Source organism: Callospermophilus lateralis, unplaced genomic scaffold (assembly GCF_048772815.1).
Source record: "Callospermophilus lateralis isolate mCalLat2 unplaced genomic scaffold, mCalLat2.hap1 Scaffold_261, whole genome shotgun sequence".
NCBI lineage: Eukaryota > Metazoa > Chordata > Mammalia > Rodentia > Sciuridae > Callospermophilus > Callospermophilus lateralis.
Window position 1 is genome coordinate 553,718 of NW_027513386.1, and position 16,692 is coordinate 570,409.

Here is a 16,692-nt window from a genome sequence, read left to right on the forward strand (position 1 = left end):
TGGTTCCTCGAAGGTGCTTTCCTGCAGGAAGCTAAAAAGGGTAAGCATTAACCAATTGATGGACCCGAGAGTCTTTTGATACCCATTCAGTTATTTCCTTCTGGTGTGAGTCCGTTAGTAGAAAACTCTGTTCTTGATCCTTCAGTAAAGAATACAGTTTCTTTGAACTAAGGTGAGTGAGTTGATGCACATTTTCTACTGACTTTGTTAGAGTCATGACTATAGGAGTTTTTACCGAAGGATTTAGAAATTCCACTTGGGGGCCTTCAGGGTTAAAAGTTATTATGGCCCAGAGCTTGGTGAGCAGATCTCTACCCATCAATGGGGCCAGGCATTCTGGGATTACAAGGAAGGAGTGATGGATTTTTCCTTTCCCAGGTCCATGGTCCTCTTTGTTTTCCATGCCCGACATTTACTGCCATTAGCCCCTTGAACTAGAGACCATTTATTTGATAGAGGACCCAATGGGGCCTTAAGGGCTGAGTGTATTGCCCGTGTGTCTACTTCAAAGTTTACTGGGGTCCCCTCAACTTCAAAAGTTATTTACTTTCACTGTGAGTTGGTTAGTGGAGTTGGTTAGACTTCACTCACAAAGAGTGCTCTTTTGGCAATTTTGGTTTTGGATGCACACAAGGGATCTTTCTTTAGATTCATCAAGTGCTGAGAATCTAAGCCACAGCCTCACACAAGGCCAAAATGCTGATTCAAACACATCCCTTTCCAATGCAATTAAGCAAAGAGTAACAGGTGATGTCCACTCATTTCCATTTGAAAACTCTTTTCTTCAGGCTTTACAAAGGGGTGGCCTGAGGCAAAGACCTTCCTGACATTCAGGCAACATAACAATAGGCAAGCAAAAGGCCCATAGCAGTGTTTCTCCACTGAGACTTTCCTGGTAACACTGATATCTGAGTTTTCTGAGATGCTCACCATTCCCTTCAGCTGTCCAGTAAATGGCCATATCACAGATCTTGGAGGTTGTACATATCTGATACACAAAACCATGAGCCTATTCTGGAAAGTGACCAGAATTCAGGAAGAAAACAGGAACTTAGGAAGGTAGTAGGTGTTGCCCATCCATAAGTCAAGCCACAGTCCATTCATCAGTTGGGCACGATGAATCCTGGGAAGCTTTCTCCTAGACAGGAAACATCCATTGATGCATTCTCTTTTCTAATTTCTACAACCACAGACACAGTGGGATACACAGAAATAGAAACACTCGCCTTGTCAAATGACTTATCAGAAACAGTTCACACCAAACCAAACAAACCGCCTTTCCTACCTATTCTCAGAACATGAGACAAAACCACAAACACACACCCACATCCACAAAGGCACCTCCTTCCCCCAAGGATTTCTGTGACTATCCAGAGTGTTCTCTGACTGGTGGGCAATACTATGTTCTCCCGAATTGGACTGTCTTGTCTCAGATCTGGTCTCCTTGACCAACTCTGTGAACTTCATAGCTGCATACATCTTCTCCAGAGATTATTTCTGCATGGAACTTTGAGGTTCTTAGCAGTTGGAAGATCCCCTACATTCCTGTATTGTAAGACCAACACTGTTCCTGCTCTTCTGTAATGTTAGATTGAGGGAACAGTGTATGTTTAGGGTTAATAACATGTTTGATTTGAGTTAGGAATCATTCTGCATGATGAATAATGGTATTGGGAACCTGCGATATTTACAAGAATATATAGGTGAAATATAAGTATGAAAACAGGATTCCTGGTAAGATTTGGAGCTCGGAAGGGCATTGGGCCCTTTATTGGGATACTTAGTTTTGCATTATGTTCTGCACACATGCCTCAGATAAATCGATATAAAATGGCATAGGACCTTGTTCCTTGGATGATCGAATATCGAAGAGAACATCCAGTCAAAAATAGACAGTAGGTAGGATTAGGAATATAGTAAGTAGGTTTAGAAAAAAGCGTGAGTATAGGATTCAGACCCAAATTTTTTTAGCAATAGGGTTTCATTTAGAGAGTGAATGTCAATGTCAGCACATGTGAAGAATGAGTCACAATGATGAGCTGGGGAAAATATGTAGGAAAGCAGATATCAATAAAGACATTACAAAATGAGACAAAGTATAAAGTGAGTAATTTGATTAGACATTTTCAACAGGCTTGAGTTTGAATATATAACCTTAGGAAGAAACAAAAATGACGTCACCAATAGGATTGACATTTGAGAACATTAGGCAAATTGCACATGGATATTTTTAGTAATTCATGTTCACGTTCCATTTTGGCTTTGGTACAATCATAAGTGCGAACTTTGCATTTTTTGTCCCGAATATAACTGTGATAAAATGTATATGTATATCAGGTGTCATGAGTATGTCTTCCACCATTTCTGGGAGCAATATTTTGAAGACATATAATTAGTATTGGGGGTACAAAGAGGTGTACACTGTGTCTATGTATATAGAGATAATGCATGAAGAGACCATACTGTGAATAAATAATATAACTGGTTACACTTTAAATAATGGATTGAATTGATATCTGAAAATATATAGGAAATCTTATATTGATATACAATCATTTATTCCAACCAATTATACATATAATGGTAATATTAGGGTTTCAGTTTATCATGACGGGTGTATGAGTTTTCTTCAAAAGTGACAATGGAAATTGAAAATAATGTGTTTGGAAGGAAGTCTCATGAAAAGAGCAGTCAAGAAACATGGAGGAATACATGTGTTCTGAATCAGGATGTGATTGAAAGTGAAACAAATGCCTATCAATTTGATAAATTTTGGATGAAATATATATGCTATGATGTGCATAAAATGAAGAAATAGTAAAGTACCAGTGTTGAATAAAAATGAACGCCAAAATACACATCATGTCCCATAGGAATCTACTTGCATTGATGTGAAACTGGGTCAGTTACTGTAGAAATATTAGGATTTGTATGCACCATTTACTGAAGATAGTTTTCAGTACTAGGAAACAAATATGTATTTCAGGTGGATGAATATTTCGGAGAATAATCTTGTGAAAAGTTGATTATAAATCCACATATATGAATATGAATGCATTTAGGGAGTGTATAATAAGACACATATATTTCAAAATTTGAAAAATCTGGAGACTGTATACACACACACACACACACACACAGACATTAAAGGTAGCAATATATATGAAAATCGAAATTCATCATGAAATATATATCATCCACAGATTCAAAAATATTCATTTTACTGAACATGGATTTATGTATAATGTTGTTCAACTAGGAAGGGAACAGTGTATGGTTAGGGTTAATAAAAGGCTCAATTTGGGTTAGGAATCATTCTGCGGGATGAATAATGGTATTGAGAACCTGCAATATTTACAAGAATGTATAAGTGAAATATAAGAAAGGAAACAGAAATCTAGGTAAGATTTGAAGCCCAGAAGGGCATTGGGCCCTTGATTGGGATATTTAGCTTTGAATAATGTTCTGCAGAGATGCCTCAGATAAATTGATGTAGAATGGCATAGGACCTTAAACCTTGGATGGTGGAATGTGGATGAGAACTTCTAGTCAAAAAGGGACAGTCAGTATTATTAGAAAGAGAGTTGGTAGGTTTAGAAAGAAGAGTGAGAATAGGATTTGGACAAAAAGTTCTTTAGCAATAGGGATTCGGGCAGAGAGTGAATGTAAATGTGAGCACATGTGAAGAGTCAGTCACGATGATGAACTGGGGAAAATATGTAGGAAAGCAGATATCAATAGAGACATTAGGAAATCAGGCAAATGATAAGGTGATTGATAGGATTAGACATTTTCAACAGGCTTCAGGTTAAATATATAATTTTATGTAGAAACAAATAAGTAGTCCCCAATAGAATTTTCATTTGAGAGCATTAGGCAAACTGGACATGGATGTTTTTTGTAATCTATGTTCACATTCCGTTTAGGTTTGGTACAATCATAAGTGTGACCTTTGTTTTTTGTGTCCTGAATATTACTGTGATAAAATGTATATGTAGATCAGGTGACATGGGTATTTCTTCCCCCATTTCTTGGAGCAATATTTTGAAGACGTATGAATTAGTATTGGGGTTCAATGAGGTGTACCCTGTGTCTATTGTCTATGAATATAGAGATAATGCGTGAATAGATGATACTGTGAATAAATAATATAACTGATTCCATTTTAAATAATTGATTAAATTGATATCTGAAAATATACAGGAAATTTTATATTGATAAACAATCATTCATTCCAATCGGTTATACATCTAATTTTAATATTAGGTTTATGGTTTATCATGAAGAGTGTGTGAGCTTTGTTTCAAAAGTGATTATGGAAACCAAAAATAATGTGTTTGGAAAGAAGTCTCATGAAAAGACCAGTCAAGAAACCTGGAGGAATACATGTGTACTGAAGCAGGAAGTGATTGAAAGTGAAATAAATGCCTATAAATTTGTGAACTTGTGGATGAAATATATATCCTATGATGTGCGTAAACTGAAGAAATAATAATGTACCAGTGTTGTAAAAAAATGAACGTCAAAATACACATCATGTCCCATAGGAATCTACAGGCAATGATGTTAAAGTGGGTCAGTTACTGTAGAAATATTAGGATTTGTATGCAACATTCACTGAAGTTAGTTTTCAGTACAAGGAAACAAATATGTATTTCAGGTGGATGAATATTTCTGAGAATAATCTTGTGAAAAGTTGATTATAAATCCACATACATGAGCATGAATGAATTCAGGGAGTGAATATAACACACATATATTTCATATTTTGAAAAATCTGGTGAGTGTGTATACATATATATATGTGTGTATATATATATATATATATATATATATATATATATATATATATATATATATATATACACATATGTATATATATATATGTATATAAACACAGACATTAAAAAGTAGCAATATATATGCCAATCAAAATTCATCATTAAATATATATCATCAACAAATGCAAAAGTATTTATTTTAGTAAACATGGATTTATGTATAATGTTTTTCAACTGGGAAGCTCACCCATAGTTTGAATTTTCAGTTCCAAAAGTATTTTGGAGGTGTTATCTCTTCTCAAAATTTGTATCTTTCTAGTCAGTCACCTCAAAAGTATGTATGTGTGATACCAGGTAGAATTCTATATGTGCATATAAAATTACATGTGCTGAATAGGCTTCAGAGAAATGGAGACAGGAATTCACATATTCGTTTACTTTAAAACACATGGAGAACTATTTCAACAGAAAATTTACTAGATTTAAAACACCAACCCTTTATCATGCAAAAGACAAGTCCAACTATACACCATTCCTCCTCTGAACTGCTTGTATTTCTATTCTGTTTGGGTTATTTTTGTCCATCATAATGGTTTAGTAGTCAGAAACTAGTCAGCTATTGGTCAGTGTCAGGGATTCAGTATTTCAAATGGAAAATTAGATAATGAATCCAATGTGTATGCAAATATTTGCAAAACAAAATTCTTCCCACTCTCATCCAGAACAATGCCTTCACATTACTTCTGCCCCAAGTAAGGCACAATTAGAGGAGAAGAGTTAGAAAATCTGTGAATACATATCAGGAATGCAAAATCCTCAGGAGTTCACAACCTTGGAGGTGGTAGGGGAGTTTCCAAAAGTAAGGGACAGTGTTGATAGATCCAATCTGATCTTTTATTAAAATTGGAAGCCATCTTGCCACAAAGCCATGAAAAGATAATTTTGGCTTTACTATAAATTAGTGCAAATTCTGAACCTGCTTGGAATGCTTACCAGTGCCTTGAACTCACCCATGCCTGGATCTCTGACAAGATAGCAGCACTCTCTGAAACTTTAGTGATACCTCATAAATATTTTCTTTCCCTGGCCAGACAACTAGTCTCTGAGGCTCTAATGGTCCTCATAAATTCTGATGTTAGGGCCAGCAAAAAAAAAAAATGTAAAATACCATTAGTGTGATGCTTGTCAAAGTTCTCTTATCTGTAACCCCCCTTTTGTGTATCTTTCTGGGCTACATAGCTGGGCTATAGGAAAGGTGGGGTTGCTGTCTTGTTCCCGCCTTTTTGGAAGGGAGGGGCAGCCTGGCCGGTTGAAATAATAAGCTTGCCTTAATTTGATTTCAATTAGAGTCAGTGGTCTTTTCTTGCATCCTGGTCTAACAATTTGGAGTTCCAAAGTGAGATGACCCTGATCACAAGATCACCCAGATCACAAGACCAGACTGCTGGAAATTCTGAAGCTGGCCTTCCCTCCAGGGCTCCAGGCTGGAGAGCCACTCTAGGGGGTGTGCAACTTGAGATGTTCCAAGGCCTTGGATTGAGCCTTTGGTCCGTGGAGAACTGCAGTGAACCAAAGCACTAAAACTATTAGCAAGCACCTGGTGGAGGAGGCCTCCATAGGTAAGTGACGCCTTTATAACATCTGATATCCGGTAAAGGGCGATCTCTTCTGATGACAGAGAGGTGGCCTGGGGAGGCTCACATATACTCCTCTCTGGGACAGTAACGAGAATCGTTCTGTCCTCTGTTCTGTTCTGTAGGGAATTGTTCTGGAAGGGTAGAGAGGTGCCGAAGGGCACGCATGCCCTCCTACCCCAGACCTTTAGCAAGATGTTGCATTGCTCCTCTGTTTTTCTCTTTTGGCCCCGGGTTTCTATTTTTGTGTGTGTTTTCTTCTGTGTTCTATATGTTATTTGTTTGTTTTGTTTTGTGCGTTTTGTTGTGTGATTTCTGTGGTATAATCTTAAGGATATTGGACGTAAAAAAGGGTAACAAAGCAAGTAAGCCTGACACCACTTTGGGCTGTGTTCTAAGGAACTATGATGAACTTTACCCTCCTTTGTTAAGCAGGATGAGAGAAGCCCCAAGCTGGCTGCCTGGAGCAGACCCACTGCAGAGGGCAATTCCTGCTTGGGACCTAATAATTGAGTATCTCCCAGGTTAACAAGTGAAACTACTTTAAAACCCCTTGTCCTTCCAGATCAAGAGAGTCACAACCTTTGGGCAAAGTCCCCTGTGTTTCTCCTTTGCTAGCAAAGCAATAAACCTCCCTTTTTCTTTTTCTCTAAACCCAGTCCTCATTATTAAATTGGTATTAATTGGCTTCAAGATTGGGAAGCGAACTTTAAGTTACAAATTTTGATACCCCCCCCACCCCAGAACTTTTTGAGAGCTGACTACTGAAATGTTAGGAGATGGAGCGTGCGTGGGGTGGACCCGAACCTGAGGAGGTAATCCTGTAAGTAAAAGGAGGGACTGAGGGACTCCCAGCAGCTGCTGAAGTCCTGTTGATTCAGGAAATTCCCTCCTTCCTTTCCAGCACTGTAAGGATTATACCATCTCTGTCTTCTTAAAAAAGAGAAAAAAGAAAAAGGGGACACTAAATGCAGTAAAGTCACCATGGAGACCCTTGATTTTACATTTCAGGTTGCCCCTCTGTGAAAACATCTGGTCCCCTTGTGGGGACATCTATGGTGCCACTGGTGTAGGAGATTTTTCTCTTATCTGCTCTGTTTTAATGGCTTCCGTCTGTCAACCATAGTCTGGAGCTCCTTTCTGTCTTTCTTGTGTCTTTGTTTCTGCCCCTTTAAGACATGAGCAATAATGTTTTGATATTATAAATTGTTTCTTTGGAATGATCTTAGCTGAATGTGTGTCTAAAGGATGATGTTTTATTGTAACAATCTGTTATCTGAATAGTTTTTTGAACCATTGAACAATCTTGCAGTTAAATGTCAGTTAATTAACAATTATAATTGTTAATTATAATCATAATTAACAATTTATGATTTCAGATAATTCATGCCAGAGAACTTAAATACTTAGGATGGAAAACTAAAGAACTCTACTTCCAAGATAGCAAGTAACTTTGCAATCATTCAGTCTTTTTTTTCACCAATTTTTAATTGGGTAGCCTGGAAAATGTCACTGTGTGTACCAGTGCATTAATTTGGACAAGGATAGTAAATCAGAGTATATCTTTTGACAAAACAAGATGTAAAGATATAATATTTTGTGAATTGTATCTTAAACTTGTATCATTATTTTCAACATCCTAATCTGAAAATTATGGGTAAAATGCCTTAGGCCTGAGGTGTCTGCTCAGAATAGCAGTTTTTTCCAACTCCTTCAAGACCTCAGCCAGGACTTATGTTGAAATGCAAATGAAAGAAGCCTGCAAGCTCAGTCAGAGACTGGTCTGAGGCCTAAGGGGGAAAAATGTAAACTGTATGGTATCACCTAATTACTGGCCAGTCATTTTTTCTAGGACTCTTATTTTTTTCCTTAGATTCTTTCTTTCTTTCTTTTTTTTTTTTTTTTTGAGCTCACGATTTTAATCCTACAGACCTAGGTTAAAGTTTTTCAGATCAATTCTCTCTTTGACCCACTGTGGAGTTTTTGAAACATTGCAATGGAAATTTCACCAGTGAAAAGCTACAAGGCCTTTACTATTATTATGTGTGCACACTTCTTTATGTGTTGTATGTGTGTGTATATATATATATATATATATATATATATATATATATATATATATATGTCCTTATATCATATATATGATACACAAATTAACATATATAAGAAGCACTCATAAAAATGCGCTCATAAAAACAAATTTTAAAAAGTGGAACCAAAGATCTTTAATTCACGTGATTTAAATGTTTCAATTTAAATTGGATAAACAGATAAATATAAATGTCTTTAAATTTAAGCTCACAAGTTTTTCTACGTGTTCAAAAATCTAATAAAATATTAATGTTTACAAAAGGTCTAATATGCCTTTGTTCTAGGACTTTTCCTTCAACAACAACAAAAAAAAATGTTTTACAATTTTCAATACAATTGTCTAATATTTTGATAAATAAGTAAAGTAAATTTCATATGGGATTACTCATTCATGAGTACTTTTGTTTGATATCTGATTGATTTACTAAGGTGTGTATAAGTTTGTACTAAAGTCTGTATAAGATTGTAAAATTCAGTCATGTGTTAAAGAGACAAAAATTTCTGAAAACATAAGTTTCCCCATAACATTGTGTTTATTAAGTTTTGTTTTTTCTAGAGCAAGCAACCATAAAAATTAAACAACTGATAAAATAAGAACTGTTATTTTAGAGAACTGTACTGCCATTTCTTTAAAAGCTAAACTTGGTTAATGTAGAAACATCAATGTAATTGTGATGCTATCAATGTGCTCATATCTTCCATGTATACAAGTCTGTAAGGTAGAAACTTGAAAAGAGCATTATATCAAGCTGGTGTTCTAAAGTTACATGGTAAAATATTATATTGGGGGTTTATTTACCTGTTATCAATATGACATATAAAGTTTTATGTTACTTTTTACATTGGGGAACAATTTAAATGTATTTTTAAGTTAATGAGAGCCTAATCTATGTAAAGGTTAAAAACTTTCAGCCTTTCTTTAATTCATATTTTAAATGTGATATCATACGGTGTTAGCTAATGTTCATGTGACCTCAAACAATTTATGTAAACTTTGTAAAATGATATTTAAAAAACAAAGATCAGCTTTAGAACTAAAACACTTAAGGTTCATAAAGACCCCTGCATTACCTGAGATAAGGCTGTGTGTCCCATCTTACAACATGTTAGAATGACTACGAAAGCAGTAGGTCAGATTCTATTTCATTTAAAGTTATGTTCAAAAGTTTCCTTGTTTTTTTTTTTTTCTGCAAAGATTCCTAGGATCTCAAACAAGGGATATAATGTATAACTCAGAAAAAAAATTAAGGGTAGCTATTACATGAACTAAGTATTTTTACTCTTGTTAAAAATTTTTATATTGTAATTTCCTTATAAGTGATCTAAAGAGTCCCTGTCAGTGTTTTATAGAAGTGTTGCTTTAAGAACACAACATGGGTTAATTTAAGATAATAAGTCATCACCTACAAGACAGACAGAATAATACAGATCCCAACTAATAATTAGATAAACAATTTTAAAGTTATACACATTAAACGTCAGTACTTGTAATATAAGGCTGTTAAAAATTATTTGCTGGATGTTTAAGATTAGCATTTAATTAAAGTTATATGAAAAGGGTCAAGAAAACCAATATTTGGCTCTTTTCCTCTGAGTCAGTCTAGTACTTGTAATATAAGGCTGTTAAAAATTATTTGCTGGATGTTTAAGATTAGCATTTAATTAAAGTTAAATGAAAAGGGTCAAGAAAACCAATATTTGGCTCTTGCCCTCTGAGTCAGTCTGAATCCAGGGAACAGGGGACTTCTCTAAAGAGCTTTGCAACTCTGGGCCACATAACCTCCCAATCAGGGAGATTAATGAGACCACTGGAGAACAGAAAGCCAATCAGTGCATTTGCCATGAAGAGGAGAGTCATCAGAGAAGGGAGACATCCTGATGCTTCTGAGGGAAACCACCTAGCGAAAATGGCACTATCAGAACTGAGAACATGCTCTCAAGTTTCCCCAAAATTGACTCCCATAAAAGCTCAGCTGACTGTTAACAATAGATAGAAACAAAAGTCAGTTTGACTGTTTCATCTTAAACACTTAGCAAAGACAGTTAAAACGAAAATACAGCCATTCTTGGGCATTTTAATTAATAATAATAATAATAATAATAATAATAATAATAATAATATTTTAAGGTATACACTTTATGTTAGCCTCCCAAAATAAGTAAGACTGGAAGCTACAAAGAAGGATTCTCAGAGAGGATTGCCTGATAACTATAAAAAGAGACTATCAAGAGGAGCTGCCAGAGGCAGAAGTTTTTAGGTTAAGTCCTACTGATATTCCTAACCTACACAGGTATTCTTGGTGTCTGATAGTACGATTATCCAGCCCTGAGTAACAGAATTAAAGGTTTCTCTATTAGACACAGAGGTCAACTAGTAAAAGGATTTTGCAAGATCAAATGACATTAAATTATTACACTGTATCTTATGGGGAGGGACAACTGTAACAAGATAATTAAAAGGTTAAGTTGACAGTCCTGATAACTGGGGAAACTAAATCCTGGTGAGGGAACTTCTATACAGCGACATGTTTCAACTGCTGCCACATTTATTCAGTACTCATTGAGAAACAAAAACTTTCAGGGCAACGGAACAATAGGTAATCAAAAGGCCCAAAGCAGGGTTTCTCCACTGAGACTTTAATGGTCACACTGATATCTGAGATTTCTGACATGGTCGCCATTCCTTTCAGCTATCCAGTACATGGCCATGTCACAGAGATTGGAGGTGTTACATATCTTGAACACATAACCATGAGTCTATTCTGGATAGTGGCCAGAATTCAAGAAGAAAACAGGAACTTAGGAAGATAGCAGGTGTTGCCCATCGATAAGGCAAGCTGCAGTCCATTCATAAATTGGGCAGGATGAATGCTGGGAAGCTTTTTACTAGACTGGACACATCCAATGATGCATTCTCTTTTCTAATGTCTACAACCACGGACAGAGTGGGATACACAGACATAGAAACACTTGCCTTGTCAAATGACTTACTAAAAACCATTCACTCCAAACGAAATCAACCGCCTTTCCTACCTATTCTCAGAAAATGAGACAAAACCACAAACCCACACCCACACACACAAAAGCACCTCCTTTCCCCAAGTAGGTTTGTGACTATCCGGAGTGTCCTCGGACTGGTGGGCCATGCTGTGTTCACCGGAAATGGCCTGTCCTAAATCAGATCTGGTCTCTTTGGCCAACTCTGTGAAGTTGTCAGAAGCGAGCTGTGAGCCACTACCTGCTTTCTCAGGAAAGGCCGCTCTTCAGAGCTTTCCTGGCATTTGGCCATCCTCACATCAGTAGGTACAAAGAAAGACTGACCCTGTCATTGGTAAATCCAAACAAGTGAGACAACTGGGACTGGGATTGGGACTGGCTCTGGGTGCCTGGCATCCCGGATCCCAAGTTCAGAGAGTTCCATCACCAAGGAAGTGAGGTGAGGTCACTTCCTTCCTGAACTGCATGAGGTCACTGCCTTGGCAACCAGTTTGTTCTAACAGTTGCTTCCAAAGGTCCCATGAGATGGAGGCTGCCCCTACTTCCTGTGACCCTTTCACAATTTAGAATGTTAAATCAAACATAGGGACCCGAGAACAGCTCTCCACACAGGCCTGGTTTGGTCCATCTTCTCTACATTAAGAATAGAGAGGCTGATTCAGACACAATCCTTCACCCTGACTAGGTTGCTTTCCATGGAAGAAGACTTTTGCTCTCTCAGGTCCTTCATAGCTGCCTACATCTTCTCCAGGCTTCATTTCTGCATGGACCTTTGAGGTTCTTAGCAGGTGTAAGATCCCTTACATTACTGTATTTTAAGACCAACTCTGTCCCTGCTTTTCTGTAAAGTAAGATTGAGGGAACAGTGTATGGTTAGGGTTAATAACAGATTCGATTTCGGTTAGGAATCATTCTGCAGGATGAATAAAGGTATTCGGAACCTGCAATATTTACAGCAATATATAGGTGAAATATAATTATGAAAACAGAAATCTAAGTAAGATTTGAAGTCCAGAAGGTCATTGGGCCCTTGATTTGTTTACTCAGCTTTGAATTACTTTCTGCACAGATGTCTCAGATAAATCGATATACAATGGCATAGTACCTTGTACCTGGGATGATTGAATGGAGAAGAGAACATCCAGTCAAAATGTGATCGAAGTTAGGATTAGGAAGATAGTCAGTAGGTTTAGGAAGAAGAGTGAATATGGGATTTGGAACAAATGTTCTTTAGCAATAGGGTTTCGGTTAGAGAGTGAATGTAAGTGTCACCACATGTGAAGATTCAGTCACAGAGATGAACTGGGGAATATATCTAGGAAAGAAGATATCACCTGAGACATTACAAAATCAGGCAAAGTATAAAGTGAGTGACACGATTAGACTTTTTCAAAAGGGTTGAATTTGATTATATAATCTTTGGAAGAAACAAATATGTAGTCACCAATAGGATTTTCATTTGAGAGCATTAGGCAACCTGGACAAGGATGTTTTTAGTAATCCATGTTCACTTTCCGTTTAGGTTTGGTACAATCATAAGTGTGACCTTTGCTTTTTGCGTCCTGAATATTACTGTGATAAAATGTATATGAAGGTCAGGTGACATGAGTATTTCTTCCACCATTTGGGAGGAATATTTTGAAGATATAAATTAGTATTGGTTTCAATGAGTTGTACCCTGTGTCTATGAATATAGAGATAATGCATGAATAGACGATACTGTGAATTAATAATATAACTGATTCCACTTTAAATAATGGAATGAGTTGATATCTGAAAATATTTAACAAATCTTATATTGATATACATTCATTCATTCCAACCAGTTGTACATCTAATGTTAACATTAGGGTTATGGATTATCATGAAGAGTGTGTGAGTTTTGCTTCAAAAGTGATTATGGAAATTGAAAATAAAGTGTTTGGAAAGAAGTCTCATTGAAAGACCCATCAAGAAACCTGGAGGAATACATTTGTTCTGAAACAGGAAGTGATTGAAAGTGAAACAAATGCCTATAATTTGCGAACTTGTGGATGAAATATATATCCTATGATGTGCATACACTGAAGAAATAGTAAAGTACCAGTGTTGAATAAAAATGAATGTCAAAAGTCACATCATATCCCATAGGAATCTACTTGCATTGATGTTAAACTGGATGAGTTACTGTAGAAATATTAGGATTTGTATGCACCATTCACTAAAGTTAGTTGTCAGTACTATTAAGCAATATGTATTTCGGGTGGATGAATATTTTTAGAATAATCTTTTGAAATGTTGATTATAAATCCACATACATGAACATGAATGAATTTATAGAGTGTATAATAAGAAGCATATATTTCATATTTTGAAAAATCTGGAGTGTGTGTGTGTGTGTGTGTGTGTGTGTGTATATATATATATATATATATATATATATATATATATATATATACATATACATATAACACAGAGACATTAAAAAGTAGCAATATATATACCAATCGAAATTTGTTGTGAAATATATATCATCCACAGGTCCAAATATATTTATTTTACTCAGCATGGATTTATGTATAATGTTGTTCAACTAGGAAATTCACCCATAGTTTGAATTTTCAGTTCCAACAGCGTTTAGTAGGAGTGATCTCTGCTCACAATTTGTATCTGCCAAATCAGCCATCTCAAAAGAATGTACATGTGATACCAGGTAGGAATCTATATGTGCATATAAAATTACATGTGCTGAATAGGCTACAGAGAAAGGGAGACAGGAATTTATATATTTGTTAACTTAAAAACACATGGAGTACTATTTCAACAAAAAATTGACTAGATTTATAACAGCTACACTTTATCATGCAAAAGGCAAGTCCAATTGTACACCATGCCTCTTCTGAACTGCTTGAATTTCCAATCTGTTTGGGTTACTTTTCTCCATCATATTAGGATTAGTAGTCATAGTCTAGTAGCTTATGGAGTAATGTCAGGGATAAAGTATTTCCATTGGAAAATTGGAAAATGAATCCAATGAGTAGGCAAATATGTGCTACAAAAATTCCTCCCACACTCATTTAGAACAATGCCTTGACATAACCATTTCCCCAAGTATGACACAATTAGAAGAGAATAGTTTGAAAATCTGTGATTATATATCTGGAATAAAAAATGCTCTGGAGTTCACAACCTTGGAGGTGGTAGAGGAGTTTCCAAAAGTAAAGGACAGGGTAAACACGCCACAAACATGGAGTTCTGCTGGAATAAAGACTTATTAAGAAACAGCCTCTGAGTTTGGACACATGAAATATATGTTGTTGTCAGGAGCTTTAGCTTCCTTTGTAGTGAGACCATCAAAGCTGGGTCTGCATCTATGTGACCTGGAGGACGTGGTTTTTTATTTTCCAATGAACACGAGACAGCAGTGCTGAATTCTATCTTTGTAGGTAAACTGTAGCCATAGGAGACTAAGTGTCTCGCCCCCTGTGAACCGTGAAGCCATTTAATTGACCTCCACTTTTCGTGGTGTTTCTTGCAGCTGCACTGGGAGTTTGGAATTTGCTTCTCGTAATACAAGGAGTTCAACTTGGACACAGTGCTGGAGGGAGTTCTGTCACGTGTGGTGGGACAGGGTCGGCAAGAGAATGCAGCAACCAGGCTTCTATCCCATATAGCTTGCCCCCTTGACTATAGCAACCTGATTCTGAACATTGCCCTGAAAGTTCTCCATATAACAAGATGCCTTTACTTAAAAGGGTCTGCTGGCTACGCCATGTCTGTCACAAGCCATTTGGAAGACAATGCCGGATCCACATGGCCCCACCACAGATGTTTTATCACACACCTGCCCAGCACTCTTCTAGGCCCACTACTCAGCAGGCACCAACTTACTGGCATCTCTGTTCTACACCATTTTCATGAAACCCAGTCAATCAAGGCACTGTGTGGTACACTCATGATCAGCAACAGTACATCCAAAAGTTGTCCAGTGCCACCTGTTCATGGGAATTTAAAAAGTTATATGGTATTTATCTAGCCATTTTTCAAAGATGAGGTTGGAGGCACTGTGGGTTTCAATTCATTCAAGAAACATTAAATGGTGAGGAAGCTCATTTCATAGAGAGCTCTGGAGGACTATCACAGGCAAGACTTCCCAAAAAGTGGCCATAATGTCACATGAAGCCAGGCCCATTGAGGTATACAATGTGAGGTCCATGTGTGTTTTGCCTCTCAACTCTGGCTGTCAAGTTTTTCAGAATAAAATTATGTGATATCCTAGCTGAAATTCCCAGTGCTCTGTGGAAAACAAACCTGGCCCTAGATGAGTCTGCAAAGGCAACACTTGTGCGTGGCCTCCTAAAATCCCAACACAATTCATGGCAATATTTCTCTGATGTCAGTTCCAGAACTCAGTATCTAAGGGGAATCACACCAGAGTTCAATCCAAGGTGGACCCAGTCATCCCTTCCAACTGCCACACAAATAACCACAATTAAAACCAAAACACTGCCACATGGCCCTCATCTTCGTCCATATAGGCACTTAACAAAAACTCTGGTTGGTGGTTTCCATGAGGGATGAAGCTCAAGACAGTGTCAAAAAAATGCTCCCTTGCCACTCATTTGCCTAAAGTCAGAGTGGCCTGGACACACTTCCGGTGAACCAGTAGTGATCAAATAGGCCTGCCATTAATGCTGCTCTGCTTCTCCAATTTGAGGCCCACTGACTGTCAGGTATAGATTCTTTATGCGATTTGGAGTCATGAGAAAACCCAAGCACCTCTGCAGGGCTTTTAGGAACTCATTTGACCCAAAGGATCCCTATTCTCACTTGATGGAGGTCAGGAACCTAACAGAGGAAGGCAAGTGACTTCATCCACAATGACTGATCTTTTTGCCATTTTGGTTTTGGATGCACATATGGGATCTTTCTTATGATCCATTAGGTGCTGAGAATCTAAGCCACAGCCTCACACAGGGCGAAGAGGCTGATTCAGACACATCCTTTTCCAAAGCATTTAAGCAAAGAAACACAGGTATGCCCATTCATTTCCATTTGAAAACTGTTTTCTTCAGGGTTCCCCAAAGTTTGGCCTGAGGCAAAGACCTTCCTGACATTCAGGGCAACAGAACATTAGGTAAGCAAAAGACCTAAAGTAGAGTGTCCAGAATTCAGAAAAAAAACAGGAACTTAGGAAGGTAGCAGGTGTT